The sequence below is a fragment of the Protopterus annectens genome, chromosome 11.part0 (assembly GCF_019279795.1).
Source record: "Protopterus annectens isolate FY-2018-M chromosome 11.part0, PAN1.0, whole genome shotgun sequence".
In the NCBI taxonomy this organism is placed as follows: domain Eukaryota; kingdom Metazoa; phylum Chordata; order Ceratodontiformes; family Protopteridae; genus Protopterus; species Protopterus annectens.
The window spans coordinates 812,023,303-812,039,653 of NC_056745.1; positions in this window are offsets into that span (position 1 = coordinate 812,023,303).

Genomic DNA, 16,351 nt, shown 5'->3' on the forward strand with positions numbered 1-16,351 from the left:
CACCAATTCTCAAAATCTACTTCATATTTGCTAATATTAATCTTTTTTATATTCAAAAATGGCCATACACACTATATATATATATATATATATATATATATATATATATATATATATATATATATATATATATATATATATATATATATATATATATATATTTTATTTTACATTTGTTGACCGGGCTAGTCTAACTGGATTTATTTCCATTTTCAGTAGAGGCCCGGGGAGAAAAGCTCCAAACGTTTACAATGTAAAAAATCATGAAAATAAACATTACAAATTTTGAGAGCAAATAGATCACAATTGTTACATAAATAATGAAGATTTGCAAAAAAATATATAACACATACAAGTCAACAAGTCGTTTACATTATAGAATTTAGATACAGTAAAGAGAAGTTATTATACAGTGAGATAAAAGAGAATTGTAGTACTTCATCAAGGTAAGGTGTAGAACGTAAGTTAAGTTGTGTTTACTAGTATCAGGCCTGCTTCTGGGGGGTAAGCAATAAAGTAGGAGTAAGTGTGGTGAGAGAGAGATATGGGTAGAGAAAGCAAAGGATTAGTCAGGGTTATTGCAAGGGCATAACCAATGTGTTAGGTGTCTTTTGAGGTTTTGTTTAAAGAGAGGTAAGGAAGAGAGTAGTGTTAGTTCATTAGGTAGTAGGTTCCATTTTTTACCCACTGTATTAGAAAACAGGGAAGCTCCAGCTAGGTTGTTGGTTTTACTTATGCTGGCTAGAAGTTTGTTAGATGAGCGTAGTGAATTTAGATTTTGTAGGGAATTATGACATTGCAGAGTATGGGATTGCTGTTAGGTTGGTAGAATATCTTGTGGGCAATGGTGAGTTGGGAGAATATTAGGCTGTTTTGTAGTTCAAGCCAGCCTAGGTGCTGCAGATTAAGACAATGGTGAGTTCGGAAGGGATTGCCTGTGGCAAATCTGGCTATGCTGTTGTAGGAATTAGCTAGTTTGATGATATTATTTTTCTTTAGGTTACTGTATATGGGTGAGGTGTACAGAAGAGTTGAAATTAAGTGGGTGTGAGTAATCTTAGTTCTAGTTGTTGGAGTTAAGAAAGATTTGATTCTATATAAGGAGCCTATTTTCCTGTTAACTGCCTTTATGGTGTTGTTTATGTGGCTATCAAAATTAAGGTTATTGTCAATAGTTATTCCTAACAGTTTTGTGGTAGGGTCAGGGGATATAAGGATGTTATTATTGGAACAGGGAAATCTAAGGGGGGGAGACTTATTGATGGGTGTGAAGAGTAGGAGCTTGTTTTTTTTAGCATTGAGAAGGAGGCAGCATGTTGAGAACCATGTCTCTACTGAGTTAAATACGTTTTGGGTTAGGGAATGTAGTTCTGATATGGAGTTAGATTAGCATATTAGTGTAGCATCGTCTGCATACTGTATGCAGGTGGCTTGAGGAACTGCAACATGGAGGTCATTGATAAATAGTGGGAATAGGAGAGGTCCCAAAATAGAGCCCTTGGGGACACCAAGTGTGACTGGTAGGAGAGAAGATGTGTTATTTTCCCAGGGTACTGCCTGCTGCCTGTTGCTGAAGTAGGACTTGAACCATTGAATAGCTTGAGAGTCAAAGGAAAGGGATTGAAGAATATTTATAAGAAGTGTGTGGTTTACCATATCAAAAGCTTTTGAGAGGTCAGTAAAGAGTGCAGATGAGAGTTTGTTTTCATTGCGATTTCTATTGATGGCATCATTAAAGGATAATAGAGCAGTTGTGGTACTCTGTGATGGCCTAAAGCCATGTTGGCAGTTAGCTATTATGTTGTGTTGTGTCAAGTGGTTTAATAGTTAATGGTGAATGCATTTCTCCATAATCTTTGCTAAGGGTGATAACAGAGCTATTGGCTGGTAGTTAGAGTACTAATTAGAGTTACCACCTTTGTGTACCACTACTTCCTTAAGCTTGCTATATCCCTTCTCTTCTCTTTAAAGCTAGAACTTGCTAATATTGCATATGCCTTAGTATTTAATCTATTAATATCATATTGCAATAGACTAGTATAATCTAGGCCATGGTGGTGCAGCGGTTAGCGTTGTCGCCTCACAGCAAGAGGTTCTCCCGTTCGATTCTCGGCTGGAGTGCCTTCTGTGTGGAGTTTGCATATCCTCCCCACGGTCGAGTGACACTAAAGACATGCAGGTAGGTATGAGCATGAATTGGCGTGCCTTCTTTGAAGGTTGGGTGTCAGGCTGGCAACTCGGCACTGTAAAAATTCACTGCCAATCATGAACGGACCAGAGTTCTGCTGTGGTGACCCCTAACCAGGAAAAGCTGAAAGACTTTTTTAATAGACCAGTATAATGAAAAAAGTGCTTTATGAAGTTTAAAAACTGTAAACAAATGACCTCTCTTATTGCCCCTTTTGCGGTCAGTTACATTTAAATAAGCGTATTTTAAAGAAGATGTATCAGTCACATATGTATTGCAATTACTATTCCATGATCTCTGTAGTAACCCAGATTTTCAGATTAATGGCTGTATGAAGCAAAAATGAAAGCTATTGCATGAAAGTTCATTTTATTTGGCATAAATACAAAAACAAAAGTGTTAACAACATTGAACATAAGTAACTATAAGTAAATTAATTCTCTTCCATTGAACTTAATGTTCCTTGCTTGAATAGAAATCTCATTTAAACCACCCTTCTAATTCTCTTTTACTCTTGCACCGACTTTTGTTAGTTGCTTTTACTTTAAATATGTAGAGTATCACATACATCATCAAATAAATGCTTTACATTGGTCATTTAAAAGTAGCTGATTGGTTGCCTTGATTGTTAATTTTTTTCAGATGTAACACTGTTTAATAGGTCTGAAGAAGCAGTCTGAGGACTGTGAAAGTGCATACCTTGTACTCTTGGTTGTAATGTTTTATTTTTTATTAAAAGTCTTGGTTTTATTTGAGCCGTGGTGAATGTGCTTTCTTTCTGATATAATTTTAAGCACATTGCTATTAGAATGGTCTTTACCAGCCTGTTGGACTTTTTTCTATATTTATAAGTACACTATAAAAAAACTTATATCTGAGAAGGTATTTCAATATGTGTTTTTATCTGTTGTGGGGATTTTCTCCCTTGCATATAATTACTTATCAGCTACCGTAAAATATTTTAGGTGTGTTATTGTTGAGCCTTTCTTCCCACCTCATTGCAAAGTATTTAATTGTCGTGGGGGTTTCTCCCCTTGTATGTAGTTACTCAACTACTTTTTAAATGTTTTTGAATCTGTTGTGGAGCTTTTCTCCCCAGGCCTCCGCTGAAAATGGGCCATTTGACTCATTTGGACTTTCCCGGTTATCAAAGGACAATTACATAAATAAATAAATAAATAAATAAATAAATAAAACAGGCTAAATTACAGTGGTCAATAAAGAAAAAAAATCAGTTTGATTCTTATTATTCCATTTTAGTTTGTATCCATTTAAACATATGTCTAATCTTTAGTTTCATGCTTAGTTATCAGGTATGCAGACTAGAAGACCACTGAAGAAACAATCTCAGTTTTCCAAAAGTCCCAGACAATTGTTCAGCCAATTATCTACTCAGAGACACACAGTAGGTGGAGAAAGACTATAGGAATCAATCTCAAGACCACAAGAAACTGACCATCAAATACTCACAGTTTCAATCCAATGCACCAATCACCAGACCTCAAACTCTCCCCAAAACTCACATCATTAACTTTTTCAATGCTGCTCAAGTTCTATGAACAAAGTCATATGTTACCAGCTCTGACAACCAGAGCCACAATCAACAAGTATTGATAGGAAGCTAAAGGTACCTATATAACAATCCTTCTATAAGCCTATATGACTATTCAAAGTATATATATATATATATATATATATATATATATATATATATATATATATATATATATATATATATATATTCCTGATTGTTAATACATACCAGCAGTATTGTACAAAAATATGCTTCAGTTTCATCTCCCCACCATCATCTAGTAGTTTGTACAAATTTAAACATTTGTTTAATTTCCAGGTTCATGAGTACTTGCTAGGCATAGAGTCAAAGAGACCACTGAGGAAATCATTTCATTCCCCCAAAAACATCAGAACACAGTATAATCAAGTACCTATCCAGAGTTACACAGTAAGCAGATGAATATTGTGGGATTCAAACCCCAGGCCACAAGTGCTCAATCCACTACACCAACCACCATACATCAGATTCTCCCAAGCCCTCACATCACTATCTTTCTTAAAACTGTTCAAGTTCCACAAACAAATTCACATGCCATTTATTCCAACATCCAAACCTACTAACAACTGTTTGCTATGATAAGTTAAAAGCACACACACAATAACCTTTTAATAAACCTGTTTGAATGATCAAAGCATGCACAGCCCAAACTTAACTAATATGTACCAACAATATTTCACAACAAAAAAAAAATCTGTTTTAACTTAATTTCCCCACACAGTACTTTGTATCGTTTTAAACATATGTTCAGTCTTTAGGTTCATATGTAGTCACCAGGCATGCCTAGGTTCATAGGTTCACAGACGATTACTAAGCTAATGGAATAGGCCCCTTACCAGCTTCGCCAATATAACCCGATTTCCCCAATATATGGCCCATAGGGGCAAGAGGATGGCATGGTTTTGTGCCTGTACATTGAGAGTCCTACAGATTGCCCCTGTCCATAAGGGACATAGGCACTACTCCAGGTGTCAATTTGCAATTCCCCATCCATTGATCCAAATTGCATTTGAAGAGGGCCAGGGAAGGGCTCTGCTTCATGTGAATAGGAAACCTGTTCCAAAGAACAGGAAATCTCTGATACACATACCTGTCTCACGAGCATGTTTTGTTTGAGTCACTGACAAAGCTTAGATCCCTAGATCAGGTAACCTTCATACTGTTTGGCTTGCAGATGTGTAGCAGCCCCATCAGGTCTGGATTTGTGAGTGCCTTGTAGGTCAGGCAAAGGTCACCCCTTAATAATCGATAGTAGACAGAGTAAAATGATAGGGCTTTTAGTCTATCTGCATAGTTCCTGATGATAACACCCTGTATTTTCTTAATGAAAAATCTCTGAGGTCACTCCAGCTGCTGTAAATATCTAATCAAGCACATGCCAAATAAAGCACTGTACTCAATTTTTGTTATAATGAGGGCTGAGTACAGCAGGACTATAATTTACTTGGATCTGGATGCCTTACTTTTATTTATAAGTTGTGCCACATAAAAGGATTTCCTCACCACTGCGAACACATGGCAGTTAAAGTTCAGGCTACTAACTATTTGTTTACATAGCTCTCTCACCTCTGAGTCCACTCTAAGGAACCTGCTATTGATGTTGTAATTTGCAGGGGTCTTTGACTTCCCAAAGGGTTATAATAATAAATTTTTTACACTCAGTTTTAGACCATGGTTCTTGCACCATCATTTTTCTGATCTAAACCATCCTGGAGGATATTGACATAAATGGGGGATTCAGTGATTGCCCCCAGCTTCCAGTCATCTGCAAACATAGTCACCCAGAGGCCTCCAGCATTTGCCTTGACTTCATAGAAGTATATTCAAAACAGGAGTGGTCCCAGTACTGAGCCCTGTAGCACACCACTAGTAACTGACCACAGGCTGCAAGCAATAAGAGCTAAAGAATCCACACCAAAAGAGGATTTCCAGACAGAAAAATGAAGTAGCAAGTATGCCAGGAACTCCAACAATCACTTCTAGTTTATTGCAATAGAAACAAGTGTAGATATAAACGCTTTTGTCCCGAATAATAACAGGAACTTCATCAGATACAAACAAACTACAGAAATGCATTCTTTTAACCACTTTTAACATGATGTCATTTCCTGATCTAGTCAAATGCATTCAATTAAGGCTTAAAGCTGGATGAAAGTAACTGTCTCTCTTGTCATTTGTTCAGTTTAAACAATAACTATCTGGGTTAGCAGGACTAATGTGCATTTGCAAGAAGTATGATGAACTACTTAACTAGACATCTGATATGCACAAACAGAGTAGGTTTAAATGTTGTGGTTTTCTTCTGTGGGGAAATGACAGCCTATCTGCTGCAGTTTGCTTATTATTTTGATTTTGCAGGACTAATGTGATTATGTGAAGCAATGTGCAATATTTTAATGTGGGCAAATGATTGGAGCAAAGGTGAAGTGTCAGTGGTGCAACAGGTAGCACACTCTCCTTTAGTAAGAAGGCTGTGGGTTGCATTCCCATACCAGCTGATCAATTACTGACACTGCAGTGCAGCATAAGGGGGTACTGCACCCCTGAGTGTACTGTCCTTCAGATTAAGTGTTAAACCAAGGCTCTGTCTGCTTGAGTTGGTGGTAGCTCAGGTGGATGTAAAAGATGTCACATGCTCTGACCAAATTTCTCCTAGTAGTATAAAAAACACCTCCAGTCTGAATGAAAAGAGTCTACTAGCCCAGTGGGACTAATCTGGCCAACAATGGATAAATAAATAAATTATATGGTCAGCCTCTTTTATTGTGGTCAGATGGCTAAATTGTACATAAAATGGCTATAGCTGCTTTGTTGGAGTTGTGTGGATGAAAGTAAATGACCCTGTTTTCACTTGGTCAGTTTAACAGTCATCACTCTCAGACATGGGGAGTAAATACATCACACAGTACCAACCAGATGTCAAGAACTTCTGGGAACTGGTGGCCCCCACACATCATGGCTATATAAGTGAATTTTGACACTGACTTGGCAATCATCTCTGCCATTAACTCCAACTACTCTAAAACTTGTCCTACTCATAGGTGTACACAGGTGGTCTTTGTACTTGAGAGGGGTAGGTTGTTAGTGATGACTTTATTTCTTTAACCTTCCTCCTAAACCTAAGAGGTCAATATATTTTGTGTTGGGATAGGGACAGTGTGGTCATTATTCCTTTCCATTTTCTCACAAACGTCAAAAGGGTATACAAAGGGTCATTACAGCATTCACAGGAGCAGTGTACAGTCAATAGAAATAATAAGTTGGAAATATTTGCAATCAACCATCTGATGTGTGTATATATATATATATATATATATATATATATATATATATATATATATATATGTGTGTGTGTGTGTGTGTGTGTGTGTGTGTGTGTGTGTGCATGCGTGCATATTTTGGGGATAAAAAGTAACCATGCTCTTTATATCTGTCTGACAGCAAGTATGTTATGTCTATTTGTTTTTTTCAATTATATCCCAGTCTGACATCAGAAGGCTACACAAAATTGGCTGTCTTTTGGGACTAGGGGATAAGAAGACATACTGTAGATAAATATTACAGCAGCAACTGGAAATATGACTGTGTACATTTATGCCTTAATTTTAATCCCAGTTTAACACCATAAGAGGATACACAGAAAGTGGCTATTATTGTGAGTTGGGGATAGGGGTAGGTACTATTCCCACATATGATATATGTATCCTCGCAAGCATTTACCCTCTCAGTTTATTCGGAACTGGTATTCTGTCAAATTTGAACATTGAAACTTAGATACAACTTATTTCTTCATTGAAATGAAGAAAGTAGGATTGAATTTCATTTCCATATGCATGCTTTTTGTTCATGTCATCATTGGAACTAAATGTTGGAAAACAAGCTATAAAATGCACCTTAGAGAATCTATAACCCTGTGGCTTCTGGGTGCCTACTAACTCCCAGACCCCCAACTCAATTTAGTTATTGTTAGGTAATCTTGGTTAGTTTTGATGTGATGAAAAGATGCAGGAAAAAGTGAAGATGAAAAACTGAATTTATTTCCTTAATCTTGGTTTTCATTTAGACCATTATTAAATGAAAAGCTTGTTTAAAAAAACTCTAAAATGCATCTCAGATTATATAGAAACCTCATGGATTAATACAGGTATATTCACTGGATTTATTAGAGTATAGTCTTGGTCAGTTAGGATATGCTGAAAGGATGCAGGGAAAAAAACATTGAAGAGTAAAACTAAATTTCTTTCTCTGGTTTTTATTCAGACAATCCCTTGATGATAAAAGTTGTTTAAAAAATTCTAAACTGTCTTCCTTAGCTAGAACATGTTGAATGAATGAATAACTGTTGAAAAACTGAAGAGTAAGATAAATTATAGGAAAAAAAGAAGAAAAAAAAAGTAATCTGGATAGTGTGAGTAGGCTATGACAGTTTGGACATCTTGGGGCACTATGGAGTCTTTTCGCCTAGGTCACCATTTTAAGTAAGGCCGGCCCTGAGTACGTCTAGTACAAAAGAATTTGAAATGACACATTTGGCCTTGTAGCTTTCAAACTTTGAGTCTTTATCTAAGAGAAATTACAGAGTACATTATTAAGCATGTATAGTTAATAAAAATCAGGAAATTGATCAATAATTCATGTCTGATATGCTCAGGTCTACTGTGTGATCTCAAACAAATGATCTTATATGTAAAAGGCACATTGGTAACAAGATGGCAGTTTAGTTTTATACACAGCAGATGCGTTGCAGATTATTTTCTATAGCTGTACTAGTTCTTGGTCTTGGAACTTGTACTATCATAAATGAAGGCTTGCTGGCTTTTTGTTTTCTGAAACAGAAATTCACCTAAATAATATGATTACACCAATCATGTAGAATTCAGATGGTTAGACTATTGTGGTTATTAAGCAATAATTAGCATACCACATAATCTTTGAAAACAAATGATTGCAATAGCTTTTTATATGATATTGGGGTTCCCTTCCAAAATGTGGAAGAACAAAATGTTGAAGGCACAAAATGTCAAAAGTACAAAATGTTGAAACCTATTTTATACAGGGGGGCACATCTCCCACACCCCCTACTAATTATATATACCAGTTCCAGGGTAGTACAACAGTAAGGAAAGCACAAATTGTACTTTAAACATTTTGTACTTTCAACATTTTGTTCTTTCAACGTTTTAGAGGGGAGCTGATATGGAACATGCAACTCTAACTACTTTAATATATTACAAAATTAATTTTTAGAAGCAATGCTGGAATTTAAAAACACATTTCCACTACATGGTAAAAGTAAATATAACTAAAAAAAATTCTTATTTTGCTACTGGTAGTGTCCATTGTTACAAGTGCCCACAATTTTAGTTGGCTTCTTGTCACACTTAAAAAAAAAAAAGTAGAAACACCTACCTTCCAAGTGAAAACTGAAGATCTGCAACACTAGAGTTTCCAGCTCAGTTTAATCATATGACTGTCTAGGGATCGCTGGGAAAGCACTGTGATCATTTGCTAAGTGCAACCAGTTACAAACACAGGCTCTTTGTCTGCCTGCACAGTTCCCCTTAGTCTCTAGTCATATTAATTCAAATATAGAGACTGCAAACTCAGAGAGCACTGTAACCAGTTGCCATTAGTAACTGACTGCAGACACTTAGACTGCATAGTAAAAGGACATGGGTTGTCTATCAATGCCCTATTATTATGATAAGAAAAAAAAAAAAGATTTTTTATGTGGGCATTCACCAGGCACAATATTTTTTAGCTGGGGCAATTGTCCCAGCATGCCCCAATATGGTGTTGCCTATGCTTAGAAGGGGAGAAAAAATAGTACACAAGGAGACATAAAAATAACGAACCATATTCCTATATGTTGCGATCTCGACCTTTACACAAATGAAATGCTCATTTACAGATCAAGTCCCTTTCACTCCAACATTTAATTGCATCTACAGTCAGACTTAAATGAGTTCTACCAATGGCTCATCAACTATAAGCTACTTCTCAGCCCGTCCAAGACCAAAGCTATGTGGGGTCCATAGAAAATTAACCAAGTACTTGACTCTTTATCTATCTTTGACTTACATGCCTATAAATACCTAGCATTATGGACTGATCAAGGTCTAAAGTTCTATTTCCACATAGAGAGAGAGTGAGAGCAAAAATAAACTTCCTCCTCTTCCCAGCCAAAAGAAAGAAAATCTCCCCTTTTCTGTCTTAACCAGAAAGAGCAGTCATCAGCAAAGGAGTGCTTCTCTCTCATCCAGAATATGGACTAATGATTTTTAGCATCCACTACCAAGAAAAACACTACCACACTTCAGACAATCTTCAACAGTATCTGACAATTCATTACTAACTCCCATCTCAGTGAGCATTACTGTATCACCATAGAAAAAAGCCAAATAGCTCCCCATAAAACAAAGGTCTAACTGAGGAAAATGCAGAAGAGCACCACGGCACTGTTATACAAGGACATTATTTAAGAAAAGTAATCCAGCATTACATTCACCCAGCTGTGGGTTATTGCTATAATACACTATCCTTATATCCTTTCTAGTTCTCTTCTTCTTTCACAAAATTACTGAAGGCTGACCCACTTTAGAAGCTAATATAACTACTGTACAATATACACCTGTTGTTTAGTATTATATATATATATATATATATATATATATATATATATGTATAAAAAAGTTTTTCTATGTGACTAATTTGAACTACTATATAATTGCTTACATTTCTGCCTTATTTATTTGTGAAATGCATTGTATCTCACCAGAGCTTAGCCAGAAATTGATTAGTGCATAACCCCGATAAAAGTATATATAAATAAATAAGATAAATAAACAAATCAAAGATGGTAGTTTGATGGACTAGATAAGATATTCAACTTGTTCCTTATGAGTGTCAACCTGAATGTAATATTCTTCAGAGTCATCTAAGTCAGCATGAGTGGAGAATAACAACATAGCTGTTTATGAATTGCATTCCTGTTCCAACAACAGATCTACTTCAACCAAAAGAGAGGGTGGAAGTTTGAGTCAAGCAATTATACTGCCAGACTGAGTGTTGTCCAAGTGACACAACTGAGTTTACCTCTTTTTTATTTCTGATCCAGTTGAACCTACACTACCTAGTGACTGCTAAAGTTCTAATGAATGCCATAACAATATATCTCAATGTTTTCTTTTTGCAATTTCCAAGTCAGTTCCTGACTCCTGCTTGAAAGGTCCTCATATAACGAAAAAAGGAAGATCACTTTATACCCCCAATTATTTTTCAGTATTTTGAGAGTCACTGGGACATTTAAATAAATGTTGATATTATATTTCATAGTGTTTTATGAATAACTGTACTGTCTGCATATAACGTTTATATGCATTTGCAGGACCTATAAAGAGTGTTGAATACATGATGACTGTTGTACATCATGCTTCGTAATTTCAAAAAAAAAATTAGATTTAAGGGGGGAGTGGTGATGCTAAGTGAAATAAAGCTACTAAAGTACATGTATACATTGTGTATATATAAAATAGCTATTATTCTTTTAAGGTTAATATATGGTATAACCCTTTTAATAGAAAATGCCTAGTCCATAATGCATATGTATTTCTAAGCTATTGTCAGGTGGATGTGAAATGTTGAAGTATTAACATCATTTATGCTAAGTTGCCATGTTGTTGTGAATAAAACATACCCACTTGTATGAATCTTTAGGGTATCCTGATACATATGACTCAGCAAAAATCTTCCAGGGAAAATACAAGTTGTTTTGATAGGCCAGAGATAGCGCACTAGGAGAAAAATCGATTACTAGATATCTTATATATTTTCATCCATTGCAAGTCTGATTGTTTAACAATTTATTTATTTTTTGCTTTGATTTTTTTTTAATACATTATTATAGTCTTCCAAATAAAACTAAGACACAGAGGCTATAATGCTTGAAAGGATTGTATCCCTTTTGTTAACTGGAAAACAATATCTTCACTAATGTCAGTAAAGCCAGTGATGTTTATTACTGCTGTTTACTTAGGAACGTTATTCTTGGTTAGTAGAGTTATAATAGTTTCACTGGCCAATGTTATGTATACATCATTATAGCTTTTAAAACAATGAACTTTAACACAAGTACAGCCAACAAACATTCAGTTTCGTGTCAAGAACAAAATAAAATTAGAGTAAATGTTGGGTAAGTTTTTGGGAATAGCTTGAAATGATACTATGCAAGTTCAAGACAAAATTAAAGAGCCCAAGCCAAGGATAATATCCCTGCTTTAGTGGATTGAAGTGTAAAGTATAGCTCAGGACCTCACCTGCAAGATCAGTTCTGTTATCTAATCATAATCCACTGGCTGAGACTTCTTGTTGTGATTATGAAATGGATATTTTTTTTAGTTAATTTGATGATTTTTAATAGTCTGTTTGCATCACTGCAACAAGCTAATTGGGTATGAGTCTAAGAACACTGATCATTAAAGTGTGAGCATTGCTGTGTATATAAAGTTAACAGATCTTGAAGTACTCCCCTACTCTGAAGTGCAGCAATCTCAGAGTTGGTATAAAGAAATAACAGGAGTATAGGAGGGACAGGTCCTTCCTGTGGCGAGGGTGGCTGGGGTGACAAATTCCTCTTGCAAAAATGCAGAATGAGTTTCAATAATGGCTGGTTGCCTTGATGATCACATTTTTCTAGACAAAGCATTGGACATGAAGTTGTGAGTCAATTACTTTGTTTCCAGTAGACCCAGGTTAATAACATTTCAGTAGTCATTCCATCCATTTATAGTAAGCAGTGGCACATAATTTCTGTACTCATAATTATGCAATCGAATAATGCACCTGCAGGGAAATATATCTCACTTTTGTATGTATGTATGTTTGCATGTATGTATGTATGCATGCATGTATATGTCTACCTATCAATCTATCATCCAGTTATCTATTTACCTATCTATCTATTTATATATCCATCTATCTATAGCTCTGAATGTGTTAGGAAATGTTGATCATGATTTACAGACAGTTGGTCTAAAGTTCATTTCATCATCTGAAAAAAAGAAGCTAGTATGTGTGATTGAAAATTAACTCACATACCAGCTTTTTAAATGTGCGTAAGATCATTGCATAGTGGGAGTGGGCAAGTTGCCCTTTCCAAACTGTAGCACACTGCCAGAATTGGTATAGATAGTTAGCAGGGAGTGTGAGGTCACAGTCTCCCACCCTGGATGCCCACCCCCACACAAAATGTTTGACTTTCATTTTTTTTATTCCACATTTTTGCCAACTTCATTTGGTCAACAATAAAGCTGTTGATATTTGTGCAAGAACTGGGGAATATGCCCTTTCCCTGGTTACTGTGCTATCTGAGAGTTGGTATATTTAATTAGCTGGGAGGTAGTGGCACAAGAGGTCAAAACATTGTTTTCTATTTGCATGCTCCTAGGCAGTGGAGGATTACAATAGGGGCAATTTGGGCAGCCCATGTCCTGTCACTTATACTTCCCAGATAAAATGTAATAGTCGTATTTCAAGTTGTTTTGTTACATTTAGCACTTTCAGCATGGCTGATTCATTTTTGTTTCCTAAACCTGTATGATGAATGCAACAACTGCTGACATGAAAAGCATTTTTTGTTTTGTTGTTTAATAAAGTTTAAATGCCACAGTGAATATATCTTTATACTCCAGTGATTATTTCCATACATGAGCAGCAGAGGACAGTAATAACTTTAGTCAAAAGATGCACGCAGAAGAGTTAGTAATGTAGGAGACTGTGTAGTTATTTCTTTGGTTTGTATAGTAGCAGCAGACAAAACAGTAAGAAGAATGTAAGTTGGGATACTTAAAAAGAGATTTGTATGTCTATAAAACAGTTTCCAACAAAGAACAATGTAGGATAATGACAGATTGTTGACTGTTGCTTTTCCATGGGTGCTCGACATGCATAGTTATCAAATGTCCCTGATTTTTCAGAAAGTTCATATTTTTGCCCTCCCGCTTGTAAAATGTTTGATTTTCTGGTAAGTCATTGAGGATTACACTCAATAATGCCATACATTAATGTTTCATATTTCTTACTGGTCAGAAAATGCATGTTGATGCAAAAACTGTTGTGCTATTAACTTAATTAAATTAGAATAGCATTTATGAATTATCCCTGATTTTGGACCTTTGCCACCCATTACTTACTAGAGTTGTCCTGGAATGAGCAAAGAAATTGACAGTTATGTTGCTTACTGAAGTGTGAATGCAGTAAGTGCCTTAATCATTTTTAGCTTCATGACACATTGTGACATTTGGTTATGATTTAGTTGACGGCTCAGTATGAAAGGAACAAAACTAATCAAAATATAATTGATGTAATTAAAAAATAAAATTAAGTATTTTGCTGTAATTTTATTTTATTTATTTTATTTTATTTTACATTTGTTGACCGGGCTAGTCTAACTGAATAAATGTCCATTTTCAGTAGAGGCCAGGGGAGAAAAGCTCCACATAAGCAAAATATTAGCAACTACAGGTACAAATAAGTAAAAATGTAACAAATTTAGGTGCAGTACTATTTTAAGGTGAAGAATACAAATGTTTTATAGGCAAAAATTAGTATTAAAGTAGCAGATAATAAGAATAGAGATTAAGCAATGAACAAATTTGAAGTGGCGCACCATTAAGAAAGAGAAATAAAAAAAACACACTAGCAAATATAGCAGCTCCAGGTACAGTGTAAGCAGTGAGTCATGCCATTATCCTATAGTAGCATAGCAACTTTAAGGCAGCATGTAATAAGAAATATAACAAAGTCTATATAGATCTTTATATGTGATAGCAAGTTACTGCTGCAAGCAGCAATCTATGCAAGTATATAGTTAGTAGAGGATCGAGTGTAAGAGAGAGTTGTAGAGACTAATATTCTAATTTATTACACATAAATGTATACTAGTTCTTATTGCCACACTTTAAACTGAGCAAGTGAGAAGGAAAGTTATTGTCATCCACATTACGCATTTACATTGTACATTTACATTATGTACATATGAATACTTGACCAACAGGAAGCCCATCTACTTTAGTGGAAAAAGTGGCACTTATGGGGTTAGTGTATGGCTTAACCATTTCTCAACATTTTCTGGTGTGGTACTCTATACTGAAAGAATTGATACCCACCTAAGTGTAAATTTGAGTGAAATAAATTGGAAATCTACTCTCTCTCCCGCTGTCTTTTTATACTGGCAGGCAACCAGATTGAGCAGGGGCTAGCTGTGATGTGGATGACAATAACTTTCCCTTCTCACTTGCTCAGTTTAAAGTGTGGCAATAAGAACTAGTATACATTTGTCTGAAATAAATTAGAATATTTATCGTGTTTTCTAAGGGAGGTAGCTATATATGCTGTGGATGAAATTAGCTTTGTTGAATGTAACTTATCCTCTTCATTTGCTCAGTTTAAAGCCTGGCATTAAAAGACCAGTGTGCATTTGTGTGAAATAAATTGGAATATTATTTTTTTGGGGGGGTGGCAGGCAGTGTCGTGGATTAAATTAAATTGCCCTCTTCATTTGCTCAGATTAATATCTGGTATTAAGGTCTAGTGTGCAAAATATGTTTGAATATTTTGTCTGTTGTTTTTTAATATGCTAGTAGACAACCATATTGGGGGGGGGCTAATATACTGTGCTATGGATGGAAGCAACTAGATCTCTTCATTTGTTCTTTTTAAAATCTGGCATTAAGGGCTAGTATGTATTTGCATGAATTAAGCTTGAATAGTTAACCTCCGGCCAATCTTTGTGTGAAACAACTTTAGAACTGTCCTTGATTTCACAGAATGACCTTGTGTTTGCCTATTATTTTTGTTCTGCAACTTATACTTTTGTTAGGAATCACATGAATAATAAGAGGTTCAGGGCTACTGAATCTTGCCAGCATTACATCTTGCTAGCTCCAAGGTTGTACCTCCCTACTCAAGAAGAGGTAACACAGTCATGCCTGGTGCAAATTTAGGAATACCCATCCAATTATCCAGGTCTCATTTGAAGGAATATGGTGCATAAGACTGGTTTATTTACAGGGGCAATCTATTTATGAGGTGAAAGGGACACTGACTAATGAATCCGTCTCTTCACCTTGATTTATTGATCTGCTGTAGTAGGTTTACATCCCTTGTTCTGATATTTGTGGAACTGCTCGATTTGTTTTGTTTTTTTTTTAAACAATTTTATTGATTTTAAAGAAGTAAATATAAACAATTACATGTTCTTTTAACATAAAGATATTTACAATTCAAAAAGTGTTCACATAAGCATTCACATAACAATGTTTAACAAATAAAGTGAAATTACTAAAACTATATACAAAGACATCCATTCAATATATCATTAAGTTGCCTAGTATTTCATTATTCCATATATATAACACATAGAGAGGTTGAAGTTTATTTGATTTATATGATATAATTGTCAATCTCTATTCAACAAATTCTGTAGATTAACCCATATACGATAGTTGTAAGTTTTTCTAGATGTTCTAGATGTCATAGTTGCAATCTGCAGTTGACAAACTTCCATTAGAATTTTCTTAAAATCATTATAG